The sequence below is a fragment of the Bombyx mori genome, chromosome 27 (genome assembly GCF_030269925.1).
Source record: "Bombyx mori chromosome 27, ASM3026992v2".
Lineage (NCBI taxonomy): Eukaryota > Metazoa > Arthropoda > Insecta > Lepidoptera > Bombycidae > Bombyx > Bombyx mori.
The window spans coordinates 8,665,962-8,690,808 of NC_085133.1; the positions used below are offsets into that span (position 1 = coordinate 8,665,962).

Consider the following 24,847-nt stretch of genomic DNA (forward strand, 5'->3'; position numbering starts at 1 on the left):
GGTGACCGGAAAGCCATGATGTCAAATGTGCGAAATCAATAAGATGGTACGTGCATTTTCAATGCAAAAGTTCAAAATCAAAAGTTCAAAATTGGGTCATTTTATCCGTTATGGTATGTTTAGTGTTAAGATTACCAAACGTGACTGTTGCCTTCGTTTTTTGGCCATGGTTCCCTAACACCAGGCACGACTGAAACAATGAATAAGATGCTACGATGTAACGATCAGCTAAAAATAAATCGCAATTCGCCAGACGGTCTGATGCAAACCGATCGTCTCATCCGTTCGTAAACACAGCAAGGACTCATCTAGTACTTCAAAGAACTATTGGTTCATTGAACGTGTTTGCTTTCGTTTTTTTTTACAGAAGTGCTATGTGTTTTAGAAGAAATCGCAGGCACCACGGACCGGCGTGTGAGGCTAAGGCGCATTTTCATTGAGATGGCGGCTATCTCTTTCTAAATGCAACGCGTTTCCATTTGGCATTCAAAGTGCGTTTTCGGAGATGATTTTTGCCACGTACCACGCGGTTTTAAAATTAAATTTCTTCATTTTAACAAAGATATGCATTTTGAATTCACGTTGTTAATAAATGTTAAGCTTAGAATTAGTATATTGGTAACGTAGATCTAGAGACGAGCTTGTAGCTGTAGGGAGTTGAACACATAAGAAGACACTGAAACTTGAATCAACATCGAAGTTTTTTTTTCATTACTTGGATGGAACGACTGGTTACTGGGGCCCTTCGACATTAACAACATAAATGCCGCCACTTACCTTGAGACGTGAGTACTAAGTCTCAGTTTTTACAGTTCAACAGCTGCCTTACTCTTCAAACCATTACTGCTTCACGGCAGCACTAAGCAGGGTGGCGGTACCTACCCGTGTGGACTCACGAGACGCCCCTACCACCAGTAGTAGAGTATCAATAATAACAGCAGCAAGCAAGCAGTGGTTCTGACACGTTGCCGCCTAGAATATAGTCTAATAAAGACATAGGGTATAGTATACTTTTTAATTGAATTTCGATAATTCAATTCATGCACCAATCTTTGAACCGTGTTGTGTATTATATCGAATATACCCGTGGGGGACAGAATTTTTTTCCAATCCACAACAAGTCAATTGAATGAAGTAAATGATTGAAAGCAGATTTCAGACGCATCGGATAACGCATTCGTTCCACTCGCCGAATTATTTTTAGGGCTTACGTGGAAATCGCGAGCTACCTGATGTTTATCACAACGCGAAGCCGTTATTTTAGCCGCAACCCTAACTAATGTGATGGTCCGGCGACGGCTTCTCAATTAGTCAGTCTATTTTCGTGCAGAACGCGGCGGGCGCTCGAAAAGCCGTAACCGCTACGGAGAACCGCGCGAGATGCGCGTAAAATAACGCATCGTGAATGCGTTTCTTTTCTGTTATGGCTGTGACGTCACGCTGTGCCAGTGAAATCGTGTGTTTTGACAGTGCCAATGTACAAGCTCGCGGTCGCTCGTGACTGACCGATGCGTGGCCGCGGCGTATGTTTATTTTGTATAACGTTTTCGTAATTGTTTTGTACGATTCCTGATTCTTACTTCGATGAGTCAATTAGAGTATGCATTAGTTGTATCTGTTACAGCGTAAACACGTTGTAGAGTGGAATTTGTGGTAAATATAGTCCGGGATGTTTTCGGGCTAGGGTAAGTGGAGCGGCGAATCTTGGCTAGCGTTTTCGCGGTCTTTTGATATATCTTTTTCGTATTCCGCTAGATTCATAGATAAATATACGGTCGGCGTCCGTCGGCATCGAAATATAAATGCCGCTTTCTCGCTTCCCAATAGGAACAGTTTCAATGGTGGGATCTACTCGTGGTATCTCGCTTGGTTACGATGATGAAGCCTGTGCTTAATCAGTGGACAATCATCATGATGGTTTTATATCAACAGGTGATATACCACGTCATAAGCCCAAAAGGAGGTTATCGTTTAAACATTGTACAACAATGTGTTGTAAGGAGTTAAAATATATGAGTATCGTTTGATTAGTTACTAATTAATAATAAAACAGATTCGGTTTTATTAATATTAGCATGCGTGTAATGTAAATCACGAAAATTTCAAAAGCGCAATATAAAGCAGTATCAAGAGCTAACAGCGCCATCTCTTGAAATAACAGTGGCAACAAAACGAAAACAAACTTTCCATTTCACACATTAGATACATACATCTATCTAGATCTCAGTTATTACGTATTGTGACGAATTTATTTCCCAAATCAATTTGTTAGAATAATTTGTTACTTGGCATCGAAGTTCTGTATTAATTTAGAAAATACATAAAGTATGGAACGAATTTGTAAAGAAATTTAAATATTATTGTTGCTTTCGATATATCGGTGATCTATCGTATCTAAATCGCATCGTAATTGTAATTGAGTCTGTCAGCGCAAATGTGGCCTAATCTTACCATATTATGGAGATAATGAGACACTGCTTCGTAGGCAAAAGCAATACGCGCAAAATAATGTTCACAAAGCCATCTGTTATCTAGGGGTCAAAATAGGGATAGGCCGGTTTTGCTATGAAAATTTTGCGCATAGCGCCACAATTATGAACCATGCGGTCGCTTTTTTACCAAAACGCAATTCGGGAGATAGGCTGTTTTATCATGAATGAACAGATAACGTTGAATTGTTGATAAGTCAATTGTTTTTATTTAAGTTGGATTGCCAAAAAGGTCACACAAATGTCGCATCCTGTTCACACAAGGATAAGGATATCTTCTTCTACTCGCGTTTCCTTGCCGAATATGATTCAGAAGTTTTTTTTTTCCAGTATAGACTAAGTATATTTTCGTCTTACACGATTGGGTTAATAGTTGATGTTCAATCCGAACTCATCCCCCTCGTGGTAGCCTAGGGCTACGGAAACCAGCACGAGGGGCCTGTCTAACACATGTCGCGATCGCGCGGCGTCGTAATGTTTTTTTATTGCTCTTGTAGGCAGACGAGCGTACGGCCCACCTGATGGTCAGTGGTTACCGTCGCCCATGGACTTCAGCAATGCCAGGGCACAGCCAAGCTTTTCTTAATAGATTATTAGCTTATCACTCACCACGAACCGATGACCTCGTCGTATCACGCCGTAGGATAGAATGTTTCAGGGTGAGGATGTGGTAGGGAAAGTAGGGGATGATAAGATACACGCGAATCTATTTTTACGACCGAGAACTGACAGATGTCAAGTCACGAATGCCCCGTCATTTCGAGTCCAGTGTTGCCGTGGTAAAAAACTCAAAACCCACAGATTGGTTTCGAACAGTTAAATTTTAAATACATCCGCTGGCTTTGACATTGATCTTGATCGAAATCGACTAACATTAAGTCGCCGCAGACAAGTTTTATTCTTCAGATCGGACGAGCTCACGGTGCACCCGGTGGTAAGTGAGTACCGAATCCCAAAGACAACAAAACGTGAATATCGCCCCCCACCTTGAGACATGAGCTTGAAGTCTACTATGTCGGGTTATGGCTAATGACTATCCCGATCCCCAAAATATAACGATAAGTTTTTTTTCTTCGTTTATTGCTTAGATGGGTGGACGAGCTCACAGCCCGCCCGGTGTTAAGTGGTTACTGGAGCTCATAGACATCTACAACGTAAACGCGCCACCCATCTTGAGATATAAGTTCTAAGGTCTCAGTATAGTTACAACGGCTGCCCCATCCTTCAAACCGCAACGGATTACTGCTTCACGGCAGAAATAGGCAGGGTGGTGGTACCTACCCGTGCGGACTCACAAGAGGTCCTACCACCATTAAAAATAAATCACCACCAGTAAAACACAAGATGTCCTACCACCAGTAGTGTCAGGTAAGTAGAAAAAAACTGCCATCTTATTTTCATGATCAATCATTCCCGAAGCGACGTAAGGGCGGGTTTGTAGTCGTAAATACTATCCATATAATTACACGAGTCACGTCCATAAACGATTCAGTTTTAGTTTGTAATAACAACAAGTAAATATAAATATTTACTAACAATCACGCCACGTTAACTGGTCCCGTGGTAAGTTCGTAAAGACCTTGTGTTACAGGTACCAGATAGCGGAAATAAATGTAAAATTTTTATTATACACATTCATATATTTAAGATACATCCATAACCCTGGAAAAGACGTTTATATTTATCATACAAATATCTTCCCTTGGCGGGATTCGAACCCGCGACCCCCTTGTGTAGTGACCATGTCAGTTACCACTACACCAGACGGCCGTCTGGTAATTATTACACGACAAGATAATTATTATACACTTCCTATTTACGTTCGTGTCTTATACAATACGTTTTCTACAACAACGTTACCTCGTACCTACGTAGTGTTCGATTCATAATCTTATCTAAAAGTTTTTCGTTAAGCTTGTTACAGAAAAAAATATTCCATTGTCATTCACGTCTGCATCAATCAGGCGTGCTACGTGAAAATGATGGATAGTGATAACGGCTTAAACGGATCAAGGTCTTTTCTATAGTTTTTCTTTTTAACATTAGTTAATTAATTTTTTTTCCTACCTAAGCTGATAGCCTTGAGAGGCTATATCAGCGTCGCCCTAACTAGTAGGTGAGCTCCGGGGCTCAAACCTGATGACGTTGCTAACACGAACCCTAGCAAGAGCCGTGCTTCGCAGAATCTACCACCGGATCGGAAACCCGACCCACTGAGAAGATCCGGCGAGAAACTCAGTGGGCTGTGTCTGAGGGTTAATTTACTCGTCGAGCCTTTCGTCGCAAGCGACGGTTTCGACGAGAACGATGACCGGTGCTTGAGGTATCTAAAAGCACCGTTAGTGGATCGGCAGGATCCGAAATGACGTGCGTGTAATTTTTGTAATTTCACCGCCGCCGCTGCTACAGATTAAAGATTATGTCGTGGTCTTGTCGCAGTGGAAAGCGAATCTTTTACTTCTTACGCTTATTATTGCGGGGTCGGAGCAGTATGTCTTATTATCATGCTGCATAGGAACTTGGGATGAGTTTGACAACTGGTCGTTTGTTTGACGTCAACTGTCGTCAACTTGACTTGGGTTGTATGTTCAGTTGTATATCCACTGCGACGTACCATAGGAATGTACGTGTTTACTTTTTGGTTTCTTTCGTGTTTCTTTTACTTTATCCAAAAAAAGAGGAAGGGAGGTAGGGGAGTAGGACTTTAGACTAAAATAGGAGAATAGACTTTGACTTCGAACCTCAAGATGAGGTGGCAGCATTTACGTTGGCCATTCTACGGTCTCCGGTAATTGCTTTTCATCAAGTGTGCCGTGATTTCGTTTATCTATTTACGCAATTTATAAAAAATAACTTTTGGTAAACACACTAAAACCTAATGTGCGTCATTATGTAAGCTATTTTATTGTGTTGCGTTCTTTGTGTAAAATGAATGGTAAAAGTAGTGACCCTGTGAATATAGCTGTTCGGATGTCATTAGTACTGGTGGTAGGACGTCTTGTGTGTCCGTACGGGTAGGTACCACCACCCTGCCTATTTCTGCCGTTAAGCAGTAATGCGTTTCGGTTTGAAGGGCGGGGCAACCGTTGTACTGTTATAACTTGAGACCTTAGAACTTATGTCTCAAGGTACTTAACATCAGGTGGGCCGTGAGCTCGTCCACCCACCTAAGCAATAAAAAAAATTGACGTTTCTGGTTTTTATCGCATTTCTTCAACTCTGCTGCAGCTACAAAAACAATAATGTGTCTACTTGGAATTAAACAAAAATGAAAAGCCATACTCAATTTACTTTGGCAGCGATTGGCGAATATTATTAATATGGTATAATATTAGTAATATAGTATAATATTATTTGGTAAGTGATCTATAAAAACCTTTTGCTGTCTTGATGCTGCCTCTGTGCGCTGTCGGGTTCGCGCTTGACCAATTGTTAATTATGTTTTCTTTTTTTTTTTAAATAAGAATTTGGCTCCAACGCCTTTGGCACTGATATTTCCAAAGTCAAAGTATGTACAAAAATGACAGGTGCTTAGAGAGAATTTTTTTTGAAGAACTTGCTCTCTCTAGAGCTACTGAAATAAGCTACGATATCTCGACATTACTGAATCGTATGTCGGATCTTGTTAGTAAGTCGCGATTCCGATCCGCTGGTAGATTCAGCGTAGCACTGCCCTTGCCAGTTAGCCAATTTTAAAGGTTAGTGTTAGCAAATTTGCCAGCCCCGTGAGCTCGCTTACATGTTCGGTAAGTCTAGTATAACCCTTCGAGATTATTAGAAAAAAAAAACCGGTTATACACAACTTCAACCCTTCCAGTTGCCATAACACACAAATGTCATTCCTAATGTCCACAAATGCCTAGAAAGGCTATGGCCATTAACCCCATAACTAGTTAGGATATGTTCTTAAATGTTTTAATAGCCGTAGCTTTATTAACAATTGAATTATCATTAACGCCATTTTAAGTCTTGAAGAAAAATATATTTGATCAAAAAACATGCTTGCGACAACAATTGAATTCTCGAAAATAAAATTTCCATAAGTCGTATTTACATATGCTAAATAATATAGGAATGATTTACGTTTTGCATTACCAAGAAAGCCTATTAAAGTATGGAATGACATGTATTTACATGTCACGCGGTGAAGTGAATCGACACGCAAGAGATCTCGTGAGCGCCATTGACTGCTTGAAGCAATTTAGTTAATGGATGTATAGTTATGTCACTGTTTACGAGATGGTACCCGACGGAGATACAACGCTTGTGTTGATGTAGTACTGTTTTAACGTTTTCTATTGTCATATGACGGTCTTAGCGCTTACAACATTGGTTATCTATATATTATACGTGAAGCAAAAACTTTGTATCCCTTTTTACGAAAATTGCGCGGACGGAGGAGTATGACATTTTCTACACTTATAGAGATTATAGAGAAGAAGTGCACAATGCTAATATTTTTTAAAATAATGCATAAAAGATACATTATATCAATAAAGAAAACATTACACACACTACATTCCATGTATTTGACGCACACACGCATGCATACTATTTATTGTCAAACTTTTGTTTTTGACGTCTGTGGTCAAATTGAGACAATATTACAATTAAATATTGTTTGTCTTTATTAATATTTTTTATAGAGTAGTAGCCTTGGCGAAATTTGTGATTATAGAAGTATAAAATACAATCTTAATAGTGAACAAACTTACAATGCTAATTAATTATAGTCGAATTTCGACTGCTACGGGACCTCTAGTAACAGCAATTCGGTTATCTTTATCGTCCCAATCCAATTTTAAGGTTACAAAAATACAAAATAAACAGGCGATTGAAGCAGTGAGGATACGAATCCTAAAGAATCCTTTTTGAACGCAAAAAAAATAGCAAATTGTATTTAAATGAAAATGTGAAATATAAAATATCACTCGGAACTAAGTGTAAACACTCGCGTGTTTTAAAAATACTTTTTAAAACGAGTTGCTTCTTATAAGAGACGCTAAGTTTACCGATCAATTTATGAATTTGTAGTTTAGTGAAATCAAAACATATTACGCAAAGGGAATTCGGGAATCGACATTTTTAACGACACGTGTCCTGGTCTCAAAAACAAACTAGTATCCAAGTTCCTTTGTTTATAATTAATTGATGAGTCGAATTTCGACTATCGCGGGACCACTGGTTTGTATTAAAATTCTAACAACCGTAGGTCTACATACAAGGCAAGAACCACCCCTTTCTGTAAAAGTGGGTTTTATACAAAACCATAATTTGCACCCTTAGAATTTAAGTGGCCTAATCCGGAATTCTTGTTTTTTTGATAAAGCCAAAATTGTAATTGAATAATTGTAATTTTTTGTTTTTCTCTTTTAATACTTTTTGGCTGTCGTTTGGTCTAAAAGAGATGGAAAGAGTACGTTTGTCCTTTTCTGAACTAAAAGAGACTGCTTATTTTTCTAAACCGATAGACTGAATATGGATCTGAATGCTGGGCGACGAAAGTAAAGCATGAAAAAGGAATGCATGCGGCAGAGATGCGAATGTTGAGATGGATGTGTGGAGTAACAAGAATGGACAAGATAAGGAATGAGTATATCAGAGGAAGTGTGAAAGTAGCCCCGGTAATCAACAAATTAAAGAGCGGACGGTTAGCGTGGTGTGGACATGTGATGCGTAGAGAGAAGATGCATGTGACTAGGAGATGTATGGAAATGGTAGTGCAAGGTAGAGGGGGAAGAAGTCGACCGACGAAGACATGGATGGAGTGTGTGGATGACGATATAAGAGAGAGAGAGGAGTGAGTATTGAGATGACGGCTGATAGAAGAGAATGGAAGAGAAAAATTAGGTTTGCCGACCTCACCTAGTGGGATAAGGTGGAGAAAAAAAAGAAAGACTACATTTTTTATAAGCGATTCAAAGAATAAAATACATTTTCTTAAAATGTTTAGTTAAGCCACTTTAGTTTACAGCACGCTGAAAGAAATCTTAAAACGAACACTAAACCCTCTGCCTAGTCGCGCCAATAGCTCTTAAGCTCAATAACGAGAACACGTCATATTACCTGTCATTTCTGCATCGCGTTCCCGAGTCAGTTCTCATTTAAATCAACTTCTTTACAAACCATTACGAACACCGTCGCCGTATCACGTAAGGTAAAGCAAACCGCAAGGTGTCGATTGCATCACATACGTACGTGTGTATTTTCAGAGGCAATTTACCTGTTACATACATGATAAACACGCGCGGGCGCCGCCGGATCTCTGTTGATATATCTACCGTATCACCGAAAGCGAGGCGAGCTCAAGCGATCATTGCTCAGTGTCATTGCGCACGTCGCGTCGGACGCACGTCCCGAAACTAGCGCGTCCATTATCAATTCGCATCCACGTGTTTTTGTGAGTAAATAATCAGTGTATCGAGTCAATTGAGCGGTCGTGTTGTTTTTAATAGTGCATACCGTGTTTCAACAATTGGATTGCCCGAGAGACGTGTCTGCAGCGTCCGCCTTCACGGTTCGATTGGATACGCCGAGTTGCTTTTGTTTATTTATGTTAGGAACACCTAACAATAACATACGTCCATGTTTTTCATACAACGAATAACAATTATCAGTAATAAAAACGAATCAGTTCTGTCAAATCGTTTAATTGTATCGAGGCAGTCAATGAAGTAGATTAAATGGAGTGCCGAACATCAATCCTGAATCTTATATCAACGGTCTATGGATCTATATTGTTTTAAGGCAAGCCTACAAGTGGCTCGGTTATTTCTACAGTTGACATTGCGTTGTTAAGAACGCCGGCTCCATAGTACGAGTATTTGCCGATGAATGATTAGCCTGCTGAGCGTTCCACTTAACATTTTCTTGTTTAAATTTTTATATCAGTACTTTCTGTGTACGTGTGTACAAATATTTCGAAATATAACCTGCCGTGTGATATTACTATCGTTGTAATATAAAGTATGTTATTACATTATCGTGCGTCGGCTTTTTGGGCGTCCGTTTTTTTATTGTTAGCTTACTCACTGCCTGGTTCGTCTGTATACACACACACAGAGGCTTTTGTTAGTGTAATTAGTAAATCAAACATTTCATCATCTACCCTGTTGTTATTAGTTCATCTATTATTTTGTAATAAATTTTTTTATTGCCCTTGTAGGCAGACGAGCATACGGCCCACCTGATGGTGAGTGGTTACCGTCGCCCATGGACTTCAGCAATGCCAGGGGCAGAGCCAAGCCGCTGCCTACCGTTCAATACTCTCCACAAGCCTCGTTTAAAGAAGGACATGTCATAGCGCTCGGGAAACACTGTGGAGGGGAGCTCATTCCATAGCCGGAGTAAATTAAGTAGTTGTAAATTAAAAAGTTCAGTTCTTTTTAGTTATTCTCGTTTAGAACCGAATGATTAAAATGAAACTAAAAGACAGAACAGTTAATTATCTAAACGAGCTTAATTAGCAAGTTAAAATGTCGCTTGTCGAGTCCGCTACGTAATAATTGATGAAATTGACAAAAAAAAAAAACGTATAGCAAAATAACGTTATTATTTATTTATTTTTATAGCAAAAACAACTTTCTCGCTAAAACAATAAGGCAAAAACACCCATAAATGGAATATTGATTACACGGTGTCCCAGAAATGGTGGTATTTTGAATCGAAATGACAAAATCGATTTTAAATTTTTGGTAATTTAATTAATGTCCGACCTATTTGTGTTCGCAATTCGGTTTCATCATATCAACACAAATGACATAGAAAATCTTTAAGAATTATTTCATACGTAATAAATAAATAAAATTTTATTATATAATAAATAAATAAAATTTTATTTATATTTTTTTTAATTATATTATTTTAAAATTATATATATTTTGAGTCCGTACGGGTAGGTACCACCGCCCTGCCTATTTCTGCCGTGAAGCAGTAATGCGTTTCGGTTTGAAGGGTGGGGCAGCCGTTGTGACTATACTGAGACCTTAGAACTATATCTCAAGGTGTGTGGCGCATTTACGTTGTAGATGTCTATGGGCTCCAGTAACCACTTAACACCAGGTGGGCTGTGAGCTCGTCCACACATCTAAGCAATAAAAAAAAAAATAAAAAAAAAAATTTTTATACGTGACGTTGTGAAATGATACAATAGCATCCACAATCCACATGTGTTTAATTATATTGTAAAGGACGTCTAGGACAATTAGGTTAGTTTTAAAATTAGTTATGCGTTCAGTATTCTTTTAGAATTCATTAGATTTGAATACTGTGTATTGTGGAATGAATGTCTTCTCCGGAGCAGATATTGGCATGATATTTTGGCTTCCAATAAGGACTTACGTATAAACATCCTAGCTGATAAATGTGGTTGAAGTCGTCGTGGCCTAAAGGATAAGACGTTCGGTACATTCGTATCTAGCGATGCACCGGTGTTCGAATCCCGCTGGCGGGTACCAATTTTTGTAATGAAATACGTACTAAACAAATGTTCACGATTGACTTCCACGGTAAAGGATAACATCGTGTTATAAAAATCAAACCCGCAAAATTATAATTTGCGTAATTACTGGTGTTAAGACCTTTTGTGAGTCCGCACGGGTAGGTATCACCCCCTGCCCATTTCTGCCGTGAAGCATTAATGCGTTTCGGTTTGAAGGGTAGAGCAGCCGTTGTAACTATACTTGAGACTTTAGAACTTGTATCTCAAGGTGGGTGGCGCATTTACGTTGTGGATGTCTATGGGCTCCAGTAACCACTTAACACCAGATGGGCTGTGAGCTCGTCCACCCATCTAAGCAATAAAAAAAAAGTAGACAAAAATAATGAGTTTCAATAAGATACAAGTGAGATTCCAAAGGACGTCTCCAGGCGACCCCGTAAAGAAACACCACGTACTGACGCGGCATATGTACATGTGTATAGCGTCCACGTTGAAACCGTAAATGCGAAAACAAGTTTGTTTGTTTATTACGCTTTCACCGTTTAAATACTCGACTGATTACAATCGATTTTTGTGAACATGTCGGTCAAGGTTATAGAAGTTAGAAGACTTTAAAAAAAAATCCAGAAAATCTACTCTTCTCAAGATATAGGTTTGGTTGGTATACATAAAAAAAGCACACACAAAAAAGTTGCGTGTAAAAGGTGATTGAATCATTGATCGTTCCAACGGGCTTTCGTTACGGATAATTGTGGAGGAGGTAAAGTGTACTGTGAGCCAATGACGGCTCATGATACCCACGAGGGTAGGTACGTGATTCTGATAACTTCTGCCGCCGAGCAGCAGTCGTGTGCTACGGATAGTAGGCTGCGAAAGTCGTCGCTGGTCTCGACTCACGAGATGTGTTGGTAACCACTTAACAGCAGAGACGTCTTGTGCTAGCTATAAAAACAATCACCTTAACCGAAACTTTCATAACTATCTCTACATAGAAACAAAAGAGTTTTCAGTACCGTTCTATTTAAAGTCTCAAAAACAATACGTTTTTACTCGAAATACTTTTAAAACTACTGATAAGTATGTAATTTGGCGAATTTACAGATATATAGCAAAATGTATATACCATACTATGTACCATATAAAATTTGTGTTATAAAATTAGTTTTTATTCAGGTTTACATGTTTAATAGTAATGGTTAGAATCTGTGAAAGCGCACAAATGTGGAAGGAAACGGAAAATGAAATAAAGCTAGATGTAGCTTCTCGGGTTCTTCCAAAAAGTCCACTGAAAAAGTTTCAGCAAAAAAAAATCCATTTCACTGTGACTTTGTTTCATCTCATCTCATCTCATTTAATTTAATGTCACCCAAATTGATTATTGTTTCAAATTGAACAACTTCATCTTGTTAAATATAATTTTTCATATCATAACAGAATTTAAGAAGAAATTATTAGATTTGGCTTATAGGTCCAGTTACCATAGGCCATAAAATCCATCATTAAAAAAAAACAATTAAAAAATAAACGATTAATGCGGTCCGCTTGCAATGAAAAGTGAAGTTATTTTCCTTGTAAACTCACGAGTATGACTCAGCTTTTGTAACGATACTGTAATTGACTACATTTGCCCGTCCTTATCAGTTATCCTGTGCGTCAATTGCATTGATAGAATTATATCCAATTTGTTTACTTAGTTTCGTGCTAAATTTTATTACGGCATGAAATGGCGGCTCAGTGATTACATTGTGATAAAATGTTTAAGTGAGAATTAGATTAGAACATCGTCTGTTGTTTATGCTTCGATGGACAGTAATAAATTCTGTCATTGTCATACATTATTTTAGCGAAACTTTAACCGTTTCTGCAGCGCACGCAGCGGAAGCTCTCAAAAGGTAAAAATAACCCCGATTTTCAAACATTCTTTTTTGGTATATTATATAGTCTATAGCCTTCGTCGATAAATGGGCTATCTAACACTTAAAGAATTTTTCAAATCGGACCACTAGTTCCTGAGATTAGCGCGTTCAAACAAACAAACCCTTCAGCTTTATAATATTAAAAAATATAATATTAATTATAATTTAATAAAGTATAGATAAGTATAGAGGAGCTAGAACAGACTGCCCAAGACCGATATAAATGGAAAAATTTGATTCGAGCCCTACATCCCAGCAGAGGTTAATAGGAAAGAATGATGATGATGATGATGATAGATGATTTGGAAGCCCCAACACCTAATCCTTCAAAGTGAAACAAAACGATACGTAAGGTAAAACCTACCGTACCATCTCGTACACAGTGATCCACGTAACGGTAAAATAAGTAACAACAACCCGCACTGGCCTATAAAGCAATCGGCAATAAATAAATATTTTATTGTAATGGATAAATAAAATGAAGGACCAAACAAAATTAGATCATTAATAGAAGTGACTACTAATTACGAAACTATTAAAATACATTATAAATATTATTAACTAGCTTTTGCCCGCGACGCGGTTCGCGTGGAATAGTTACTTTGGTATAACGCTAAATTTTATCTCCACTTCATTTACGTAGAAAGTGAAAATATTTTTTAATTTGAATTTTATTTACTGGTGGTAGGACCTCTTGTGAGTCCGCACGGGTAGGTACCACTACCCAGCCCATTTCTGCCGTGAAGCAGTTATGCGTTTCGGTTTGAAGGGTGGGGTAGCCGTTGTAACTATACTGAGACTTTAAAACTTGTATCTCAAGGTGGGTGGCGCATTTACGTTGTAGATGTCTATGGGCTCCAGTAACCACTCAACACCAGGTCGGCTGTGAGCCCGTCCAACCATCTGAGAAAAAAATAAAAAAATTATAGAATGTTAAGGAGCTATTTAAATCCCTATATTGAAACATTCTTTATTGGCGCTCCACTTGTATTGGCCTTACCGTGATGTTATAAATGATCAATAAATGAGCCTTCCTCAATAAATGCTATCTAACACTGAAAGAATTTTTCAAATCTGACCAGTGGTTCCTGAGATTGGCGCGTTCAAACAAACAAACTCTTCAGCTTTATAATATTAGTGTAGATGATAATTCGTACGATGATGTGTATGTATATAAATATACCGGATCGGTAAATGATCTAGTTGACCGGAGAAAGGATCTCGATGTGCGCCTCCGGCCACACATCCACAAAACGACCTTCGTTGTAATGTGTAATGGTTTCGATCAATGCTGGCGTGTACGATGTTTGACCATGCCTTATTGCGAGTTTAAAAAGAACATTTAAAAGCGCTGTGTTGACATTTGCTTTAGCGTTTCTTGTAATGGAAACGTTAGAGAACATTTGAAACGCAAAATTTGCATTAAAAAAATGGGCTTTCGTATCGGTAAACGTTAATGATTTATCAAGGTTAATTTTTGCTAAAATCAACGCTGACCACGATGAAAATGGATGTATGGAATACGAAAAAAATTACGCAGTGGAAAAGTAATTGGTTTTAAAATCATACCGAACTTGATTGTACCTGTCTTTCATTGTTACTGAAATTACATTATAAGTTTTTGTGTAAATCTGTAGTTAACTGGTTTTCGGGTATCGCAGACACAGTGAGGTACTGAGCCAGAATCGTCGAAGAAGTCTAAGTTTTATTCCGTCTTTCAAACTGTTTTTTGTGGTGCATGAGAGCCCTTAGTGAAGAAATTGAGAGCTCTTATCGCTTGTAAGTTGATAGTCTGGTTCCGTCTAAACAAAACCCGAGAGCAGGTAATGGCGCAACGATCTCATTGCCATCACATCTAACTTTTTACGTAGAATTTAGGTACCTGCTTTATCTGTAAAAAAATACAAGAAACGAAAAAAATCTATTGATTGCAATAACAGTTTCGCTTTCAGCGCTAAGAATGCGAAACACAAAATATTTTTTATTTTTTTATTGCTAAGATGGGTGGACGAGCTCACAGCCCACCCGGTGTTAAGTGGTTACTGCAGTCCATAGACATCTACAACGTAAATGCGCCACCCACCTTGAGATATAAGTTCTAAGATCTCAGTATAGTTACAACGGCTGCCCCTTTCTTCAAACCGAAACGCATTACTGCTTCACGGCAGAAATAAACAGGCTGGTGGTGCCTACCCGTGCGGACTCAAGAGGTCCTACCACCAGTAAATTAATTAATAACAATATCAATTTATTATATTCGTTGAATATTGCGCTCTGAATCATTGCGTTGATAACATTTAGCGTGACGGTGACGGGGCGGTTCCATCGTCATTGACGGGTAAATTCCCATAAAAATAATACATAAAGAAAAATACAAACAAATATTGGTCAATAAACGAATTTCATTAGTGTTACGATTTAGAAATACCATTTAGTTTTAAATGTGTAATTAGCTTGCGACGATAGACGACATTTTAATGCTGATAGTATTATCTCAAACTTGCTTAAAAAGCTTTGAGTGTTTAACGTTATATGAGATAAACTAACCTTGCCATCGATATAATTTATTTGTATCCAACATGTTATTCTTCTTCTTCTTGCTTTTTTATCACATTAACTGTAGTTGGGGCAGTATGTTATTTTATAATGCTGCATAGGGATTAGACCATGAGATTTACGATCTTCAGCCTGCCCAATGACAACTCTTCTTGTGTTATATATCTGTATATCTATTCCAAAGTTTCATAGGAAGGAACCTTTGCTATTCCATCTCTTGGTGTTTCTTTTACTTCATCCGTCTTAGGTTCTATCGTTTGCATTTTATTACTATAAACAGTTACACTAAAATTTAGACTTTCAATTATTAATATTAATAAAAATATTACATTTTAATAATTCTTCCTATTTAGTGTTGTTGTAAACCAAATTGTAAAAAACGTATGTTATAAGGTTTGTTTGTCTCTTAGTATACTCATGTTTAGAATAGGATTCGTCATTTCTTTGATTATTAGTACACTAAAATATACATAATATATATAGATGTAAATATAAACGGAAACACGCGCCTACAAAGTAAACAGTTTGATAGATATTAATACTAATTATTAACGTGAATGTCGGTAATTACATCGCGCTGTCCTTTATGTAGGTCGTTTTGTCGTGCATATGCCGTGTGTATGTGGGAACTTGATTTTGTGGAGGAAAAATTTCATATTAATACACATATACAAGCCCGAAGTATGTTGGATACGGGCCGCTTTACTCGCGGGATATCTATGAAGGATGATAATGAAGGGCACATTTCAAAAACACGCTTTTACGACGCGATCGTTTTCTCTTTTGAAGGTCCGAATGGCGCTAATTGCGCAGTTGGATATGGGATGAAAATTTTCTATCATACGCTGTTTGTATAGTGTAATTTAGGAATCGCATCTGACTTACCTATTATTTCATTAGTTGCAAAGTTTGTATGTGTTGCGCTTCGGATGTGGCAGCCGTATCATGCATATACTATGGATACTCACCATCTTTGGATGCGCTCTGATGTCGTTCTGAATAAAGTTTTGAAGAATTTACAATGGGACGCGAAAAATAGTGCGAGAAACGGCTACATTTAAACCATTGGAATAATATCATATTTTACTGTAGTAGGAAGACATTTAGACCATACTATTTAAAGGAATCATCCAATTAAATCTCGCAAACCGTACATTTTTATATATCCTATTAGATAGAGTGCCTAAAGATTATAAAATGGATGAAAAGATTGTAATCGATAATGAGTTTGAATAGGCTTTAATTAGAAAAAAATATGTTAATTGGTTTTTGTTTCTCGATTATACTTCTTATTTTGTCAGCTGTACGGGAATATTCTACTAGTTAAGTTAAGAATGTTTTGCTGTACTCCATAAATAGTGCATTAAGCATCAGTACACACAGCATAATGGGATAGTATACATTTCCTTTCACTTATGGCTTTCCACATACAGGTTCATCCAAATTGGCTCGCCGACGATTGTGGAGTCTGTCCAATACAGCTTTACCTATTAGACAAGAAATAGGGGAATTTTAATATTATAACATGGAATATTTGAAAATAGCACAATTGATGTTACACTGATTATGAATCACTAGCAAAACATAAACGAGGTAAAGTTTAACGCAATGGCATTAGAATGTACAACTAGCCCAACAAAAATGTATTTGTTTGTTCATGGACCAGCAAATGAAAGAGTTCTTTTTTTTTATTGCTTAGATGGGTGGATGAGCTCACAGCCCACCTAGTGTTAAGTGGTTATTGGAGCCCATAGACATATACAACGTACATGCGCCACCCACCTTGAGATATAAGTTCTAAGATCTCAGTATAGTTACAACGGCTGCCCCACCCTTCAAACCGAAACGCATTACTGCTTCACGACAGAAATAGGCAGAGCGGTGGTACCTACCCGCGCAAACTCACAAGAAGTCCTACCACCAGTTAAAATATAACTTTTATAGCTTGCTTTCATTGCTTGCATTGCATTGCCATCCGCTTCGCTGATAGGGATACCATGTGTCCCTACATGGCTATTCACAAGAATCATAGATACATGTTTCATTATGCCTTTTTTTTTTAATCAAGCCTCAGAATTTGGGAAACATTTAACAATGAATCATGAGATAACCACCGGTTATATTCACGCGAAGATTGTACATTTCCTTTGTAACGTGTTGAGAGCATGCTCGAACCATTTGATGATACAGCGGCACCGGATCGTAAACATCTTACGGGCTGCGTTTCTTGAATGAACAATTATGTCTTGTTCTCATCGAAAACAATAGTGTGTCACATTTACCAGAATTTGGAAATTTGTTTGTTCTATTGACAAGTGGAATGTCAATGCTTTTTTTTGTCTGCGGGCGTTATAATAATGAATTTAAATCGGTTGGTTTAAGAAAGGCAACGTTATCCTGCGTAAAACTTCCACTAGGCAGTCTACATTCAGCGTAAAACTGCGACACTGACTTAGGTATCAAGGTAAGTGGCGGTATTGCTCAGTCTCTGCCAAACATAAACATCAAGTAGACTAGGACGTGTGCGTATTTTACCAAAAAAAAAGAACTATACAAAAATGAATGACGTTTCTCTAGATATATTTTCCGTAATTCTTCAATGCGCTCAAGGTTTTTCTCAAGGAGGAAGACTCTTTTAAAGACAGTGTCCGTTGTAAATTTGCTTGTCTTCTGATTGATTTTCAATATGTTTTCATGTTTAGCCGTGCAACAGAGCGAGTACACTCTGAATATGTATCTGCGAATTGTAATGGCAACCTTAACGGTCTCTCGATGTGGCACCGTTATTAGCTGTCACACGGCATCTCCACACTCGGGATTACGTCGGACGTGCGACAGGACGGGCCAATAAAACTTGTTTTTTTTTTTTTCCTTCTTCATTTCATTCCACCTCGAACTCGTAAACATGATTAAATACATATTACAGGTTCTTTGAACTGTCAATTGGCTAATTGGACTTTTGGCCGGTTCAAGATTATCCACTTTCTGTTCTATTTGTTGCGTTATTTTCGTGCGAGTTCAATGTTTGTAAATGCTCCCGGGTATAGTTGTGAATTATGGCGATGCGTCAGGGAGGCAGTTTAAAAAGAGAGGCACTGGTGACATTTGCTGTACGTCTCGATTAGACCCTGATGTTAAGGGGTTACCGGAGTTCATAGGCATGACTTACTCCACTCCCCACTGTTCGAATACTGTATTGTATGACGGTGATTCCACCCATCCAACCCAAACGCATGAAGCTACGAGCTAGATAAAGGCGGGATGGTGGGCATAGGTAGAAACGTTTGGCCTTACAATAGCCCTTATCGCTAATAATCTTAATATTCGCATAGCATATTCAGTTCTTTTTTGCGCATTCAGTTACAATCTGAACCAACTCAACAACTTGAATACGTAGAGACACTTAAAATAACTCCGTTCAAGTTATCGAACGTGACAACAAAGCAATTTTTTTGCTTTTGTTAATTAAACACCGTTCTCGTCGCTCCGTCTTCTTGGTCAAGGGCGTTGTTGAACTTTTTTTTCTTCTTTTCGAACGAAATCAAGCGCGGTCGTTGCTTGCAATCGTCAAATTGCGCGTTATGTTTTAGGAAAGATATAATTTATAAGCCGAATTTACTTCGCTCAAATCTCAATCTTTTGTAGGTATAGTCTATAAGCAGCCGGCTTCAAGCAACAGCTTTGCTACCTAACAAGGTCTCATAGGAACGCGTGCAGGATGTTGCTCCCCCAATTTCTCGAACGAGCCTTTGAGCTTGTTCACGATCCTCCGATATAGAAATCCCTCTCAAATATTCGGCTCATGTATACAGTGATTGGACTGTTATGTGGCTCGTTCAAACCCAGAGGGTTAGTGAACATTTTTATGAGTGAATACGTAATAGGTGTTCTTGAATTTCTACGATGGAAGAATACAATCTCTGCTTCGCGTAAACGGACGTGTTGTTAGTCTGGGCAGTGTAGGTACCAGCACTCTGGCATCATTCTTTAGCAAAACAAGAACTGGGATTACTTTTAATTTGTGTTTTTATATACAGATGTGAAGGCCGATATTCTGGTTTTTTTTTTTTTTGTTTTTTTTTTTTATTGCATAGATGGGTGGACCAGCTAACAGCCTATCTGGAGTTAAGTGCTTACTGGAGCCCAAAGACATCTACAACGTAAATGCCGTCACCCACCTTGAGATATGAGTTCTAAGGTCTCAGTATAGTTACAACGGCTGCCTCAGCCTTAAAACCGAAACGCGTTGCATCACGGCAGATATAGGCATGGTGGTGGTACCTACCAGTGCGGACTCACAAGTAGTCCTCCCACCAATTCGACCAAGGACCAAGTTTCAAGGCGACACTCACTGTATGTATGATGATCAATTAACTCGTTGAAAACCGTGAGATTTGTTTGCCCATTTAAACAAGTCATAAATAATTAAGGTTTCCGTACCGAATCGCGTACCGTCGAGCTATATAATTTCGTATGCACGCGGCGCTTTTATTTACATACACACATACGTACAGCAAGTGCAAGTATCCATTAGTGTTATTTCACGACACTGGATTTCCGTGACCCAAATTATTAGGAGGATAAACGTAAGGAGGTAACGTATGCGACCTGTTTCTCTATCAGATAAAAAAATATGGTAAACAAAATACTAGTTTTTGAAGTGAAACTTCTTTATCGGCGTTGGAAAAAAATTTACCGTCACATTTTTCGGTTACGCGTCACATTTTTCCGTTACGCGCCATCTTTTTCTTCACCATTCATTGTTGCCGTACACAAGTGAAGGTGCCTCTTTACTCGGTAACAATAATTATAAAATACCGATGATTTTAAGTGGAGATTTTAATGTAAATTTTGCATCGGAAAATTCTTTGAAGCTAGTTGAATTTCTGAAAGATAAATTGAATTTATCCATGAAAAACAGTCCTCAAACGTCAACAACAAGATCTGGCACTACAATTGATGGAGTTTTTACTCGGTCACTAAATTTCGTGGAATGTAAACCATATATTTCATATTTCAGTTACCATAAGCCATTAATTACAAAAATATATAATGACAATGACAATGATAGTAATAATTCTATTACAATTAATGAAATGCTGTAATAATCTTAGTAGCAAAAAGGTAAAGTGAAATAATTGTATTATTTGTATTCATGTCTATGATAATAAAATCCTTTTGTTTAAACTTTATCTAATTTAACTTTATTTAACCAATTTCTAGAAAGTTGCATGTAGATCATTTTTCGAAAAATAAGGCCATAAACAAGTTTCACTTCTTACGTGTGTACACTAGTACACGCACACATTTTTTTTTACGAAACAAAGTTGTTGCCTAACGCGTCTGCGATCTTTATCGTTTTTGAGGAGGATGAAATGGCGACCTCTCGGTTTGAAGATTTGATGGTGATATGTTTAGTAGGTCTCGTGGTTCGCGACCAGGTCGTGGTTCGAACCCGGGACCACTCTTTAGTATTATTATTTTTTTCCTACCTATGCTGATAGCCTTGAGAGGCTATTTCAGCTTCTCCTTGACGTTTAGGCGAGCTCACGGGCTCAAACCGGGACTGTTGCTAACACTGATCCTAGCAAGAGCAGTGCTTCGCAGAATCTACCACCGGATCGGAAACGCAACCCACTGAGAAGATCCGGCGAGAAATTCAGTGGGCTGTGTCTATTGGTTAATTCGGGACGGTGACCGGTACTTGTGGTACCTAAAAGCACCGTTAATGGATCGGGAGGATCCGTAATGACGTGTTTAGGGCGACGTCGACCACTCTTTATGTCACATGTGTTCATAAAAGTTTTTTTTTACGATATAAGAAAACCGGTTCCAAAAACGAAGCTTAGCTGTAGAAAAACGAGGTTGTAAAAACTGTTTCGTAACAAACTTTTTTTTTAAAACGCCGCAATGTAATTCAATTTAAGACTCGATGACGCGAGGTGAATAATCTCTTGCTTGTTTTTTGTTTTTTTTAATTACCCTCACAGATTAAGGATTGGCCGTCTGTCGGTGCCACAGGATAATCCTCTTTGAATAATCGGTCTTGTTTTGCAAGTTTGATTAGGAATTAATAGAAGTCTTCATTGAATTTCTTTGATTTAATTATAAAATAAAAAATCCAAAATCTGGATAAAAAGCAATATTTATGTAATAGTAAAATTGATTATGAAAATTCTCACTTATTTTCTATAAAACTCAGTTGTTCGCTTCAAACGTTGGTATATTGGCTAGGTGGTGCGATGACCTCCGAACGGTGTCCGGCAAGAAGTGGATGAGGAGAGCCTAAGACCGAGCTCAGTGGTGTGGATTGGGAGAGGCCTATGTCCATCAGTGGACGACTGTGGGCTGATGATGATGATAATGACGATTGTCAGATTAGAAATGTTCAACCTCCAACGCGTTTGGGTTATCTGTGTGCTTACAGAGACTTACTTATTGGTCAATCTGGTAGAATAATTTAGGCCCATCTTTATAGACGAGGTCGTATTCTTAGACGAATCCCAATCATTCATCATCATTCTCCTGCCCTTTTCCCAGTCACCTGGGGTCGGCGCAACATGTTTTCTCCTTCCATACTCTTCTATCATATACCATTTCTTCGCTCACTCCCCTCTTACTCATATGTCTTTCACGCAATTCATCCATTTCTTCTTAGGTCTCTTCCTCTATATCCTTCCACATTCATAGTTAACACTCTCTTACCAACTTCATTTTCATTTCGTCTCATCATATGTCCATACCATACCAAACGCGCACTTCTCAGCTTCTCTGTCACAGGTGCCACTTTCAGACTTCCTCTAATCCCAATAAAATTATTATTTATTTATTAAATAGATAAGCTCGCGACCTGATGGCTCATTTTAAGTGTTAGGTGGCTATCGGAGTTCCTACACATTACTAAGTGAATGCTACCACCCACCTTGAGGCTTAAATCTCAATTGTATAACGGCTGTCTGTCTCTTCAAACTGCTTACTGTTTCGCCGAAAAAAAAAAACACGCTTAATGGGCGAGCATAGCTCTATCTCGCTTTACCATCAACAAGAGAATATCTAATGGCTCTTATAATAAAAGTGTTTGTTTACTTCGTGCTAATCTACACGCGTCAAGTGTCTGGTCAGCATCAAAGCCCAGGTCGTAAATCGTAATTATAAAGAACGTAAAATAATATTAATAGCAAGCAACACGAAGGGTCTACGCAATGTGGCTGGTTCACCGGCTATTGTCTTCTGAGATTTCCCATAAAACCGATTTGTGGTAAGTTCATTCGTGATTTTTCGATGAGTTGAGGTTAAATAGTGTGATATTAAGATTGAAAACTTAATGAACGTTTGTTTGTTTTAGCCGAGTCATTCTTGTTGTTTGATTTCGGGAGTACAATGAGACAAATACACTCAAATATTACTTATATTTAACTAAGATACTTGACCTATTGAGGTTCGCCGGATCCACTGGATGCAAGCAGCGCAAGACCGATCTTTGTTGCGAGGCTTGGGGGGGCCTATGTCCCAGCAGTGGACGTCTGTGGGCTTATAATATAGGAAAAATATACTTGACGGGGGTACGGGGGTGCAGAAGATAAACAGGATAATTATCAATGAGCATTCCAACCGAAGTCGTTTCATGATTATTTATCGATACAGAAAATTTCCATCGAAGGTTTTAAGAACAGAATAAAGTTTTTTTTTTTAACTGTCGTGAACTTGCGGTTTTTAAAGACGATTCAGGTAATAAGAGATATGAAAAATAAAATTAGGATGCTTTTAACCCTTTGACTACTATGTAGGTCACCGGTGCCCTACTCGACGCACTGAAGTAATTATGTCCATTTCTGTTACTAAGGCGCCGGAATATCTAGTAGACTCTAGGAAAGAGGAATAGAAAAGATACTGAGAATCAATCTATTTCCAAGAGATCTAAAAGACTAAAACATACATTAAACAAACAAAATAAGGCAAAGAGTCAGGCAATCTAGGCGCTTAGTAACAGAAATCGACATAATTAATTCAGTGCGCCGCGTAGGGCACCGATGACCTACATTGCAATCAGAGGGTTACATTTTTTTTTTTCTTTCAAACAAATAATATTTCAATGAAAACTAACTGGTTTTTTTTTCTGACCGTATCTGTTAGTACGCGCGATGTGTGTATTCACGAGTCCAGGAGCGTTTTGTATATTGTAATATATTTATTAATTACTAAATATTTTTTTTATTGCTTAGATGGGTGGACGAGCTCACAGCCCACCTGATGTTAAGTTGTTACTGGAGCCCATGGACATCTACAACGTAAATGCGCCACCCACCTTGAGATATAAGTTCTAAGATCTCAGTATAGTTACAACGGCTACCCCACCCTTCAAACCGAAACGCATTACTGCTTCACGGCAGAAATAGGCAGGGCGGTGGTACCTACCCGCGCGGACTCACAAGAGGTCCTACCACCAGTAATGCGTAGGTATACGTTTCATTTAATAATGACACTTATCGGCAAAGGGCGTGTGTGTCGTCAACATCGATAAGACGAACCGGCGACCATTCTATTTGTTTCTCCTGAAATTTGTATTGATCTGTATCGCTTTGTATCGCTGATCTGATCTGTATCGCTAGTAAAGTTATTAGAAATACGCGTGTGCGTTGTTGATGTTGCTAATTGAAATTCTTGTTGTGCGATACGATCAATTTTCATAACAATAGCTTGTTGAATGAATAACTTCTTGAATGTGTTTGCCGTTTACGTCGTAAAACTTTTAAAAAAATTGTTGTTTATTTTTTTTCAGGACGACTGTTGTACTAATTGAGTTTTTTTTATGTCTTGCGTCACATGGTAGGCAGTTGGGTTTGTAGCAGGAGCCAAAAATAAAATGTTTTTTATTTATTGATATGTGTGTAAATGAAGCTCTCTTGGCCTTTCATTACATTTAAATTTCCCGCGCATTAACTTCGACTATCATAATAGTATTATCTATGGTGGAAGCTATGACCATTCTATTGGAATTTCTCTCTGGCTTTGGACATTCAAAAAGATAACGTTCCTTCTTAAAAAAATTAAAAAATTGCAAATTAAAAAAAAGGTCTAAATATTGAAGCAATAGCCTTCAATGTTGTGTATCTTTGCAGGTTCGAAAATAATTATAATAATTGTAAGTATAGAAATAAGTTAATCCTCCCTCCTCGCGTCGTTTCCTCACTGCTGAGGGTCATGACCATTACAATTCGACATGATTTTACTCCTTGTGATGTCCCGCCAGTGCCTCCGATCATTGGCCGCATGAAGGGCGTCGTGGAATGGGATCTCGAGTGTGGTGCGGATTTGGTCGAACATAAGTTAGAAATACTTAACTTAATAAAATAATAATAATAAACCACTCTTTGCAGAGCAACAACTTGGTTTTTATTTCATCGACCACACATTATATATGTATGTAAATTGAAACGAATTTTACC

At 38.2% G+C, this 24,847-nt stretch overlaps 1 protein-coding gene across 4 annotated transcripts in view; it reads left to right on the forward strand.

Annotated features, from left to right (window-relative positions):
- The window catches only part of LOC101740924 (transcription factor EB), a 164,595-nt gene that overhangs the window by 70,326 nt on the left and 69,422 nt on the right, over positions 1-24,847 (forward strand). Inside the window, exon 1 of one of the 4 annotated variants that reach the window (XM_038020948.2) lies at positions 8,805-9,006. The exons of 1 other annotated variant lie outside the window; for it this stretch is intronic. The gene's annotated coding sequence lies outside the window, so the exon portion shown is untranslated. Of the gene's footprint in view, positions 1-8,804; positions 9,007-24,847 lie in introns of those variants that run through there. 2 more of the 4 variants (XM_038020949.2, XM_038020951.2) reach the window with 2 other exon arrangements.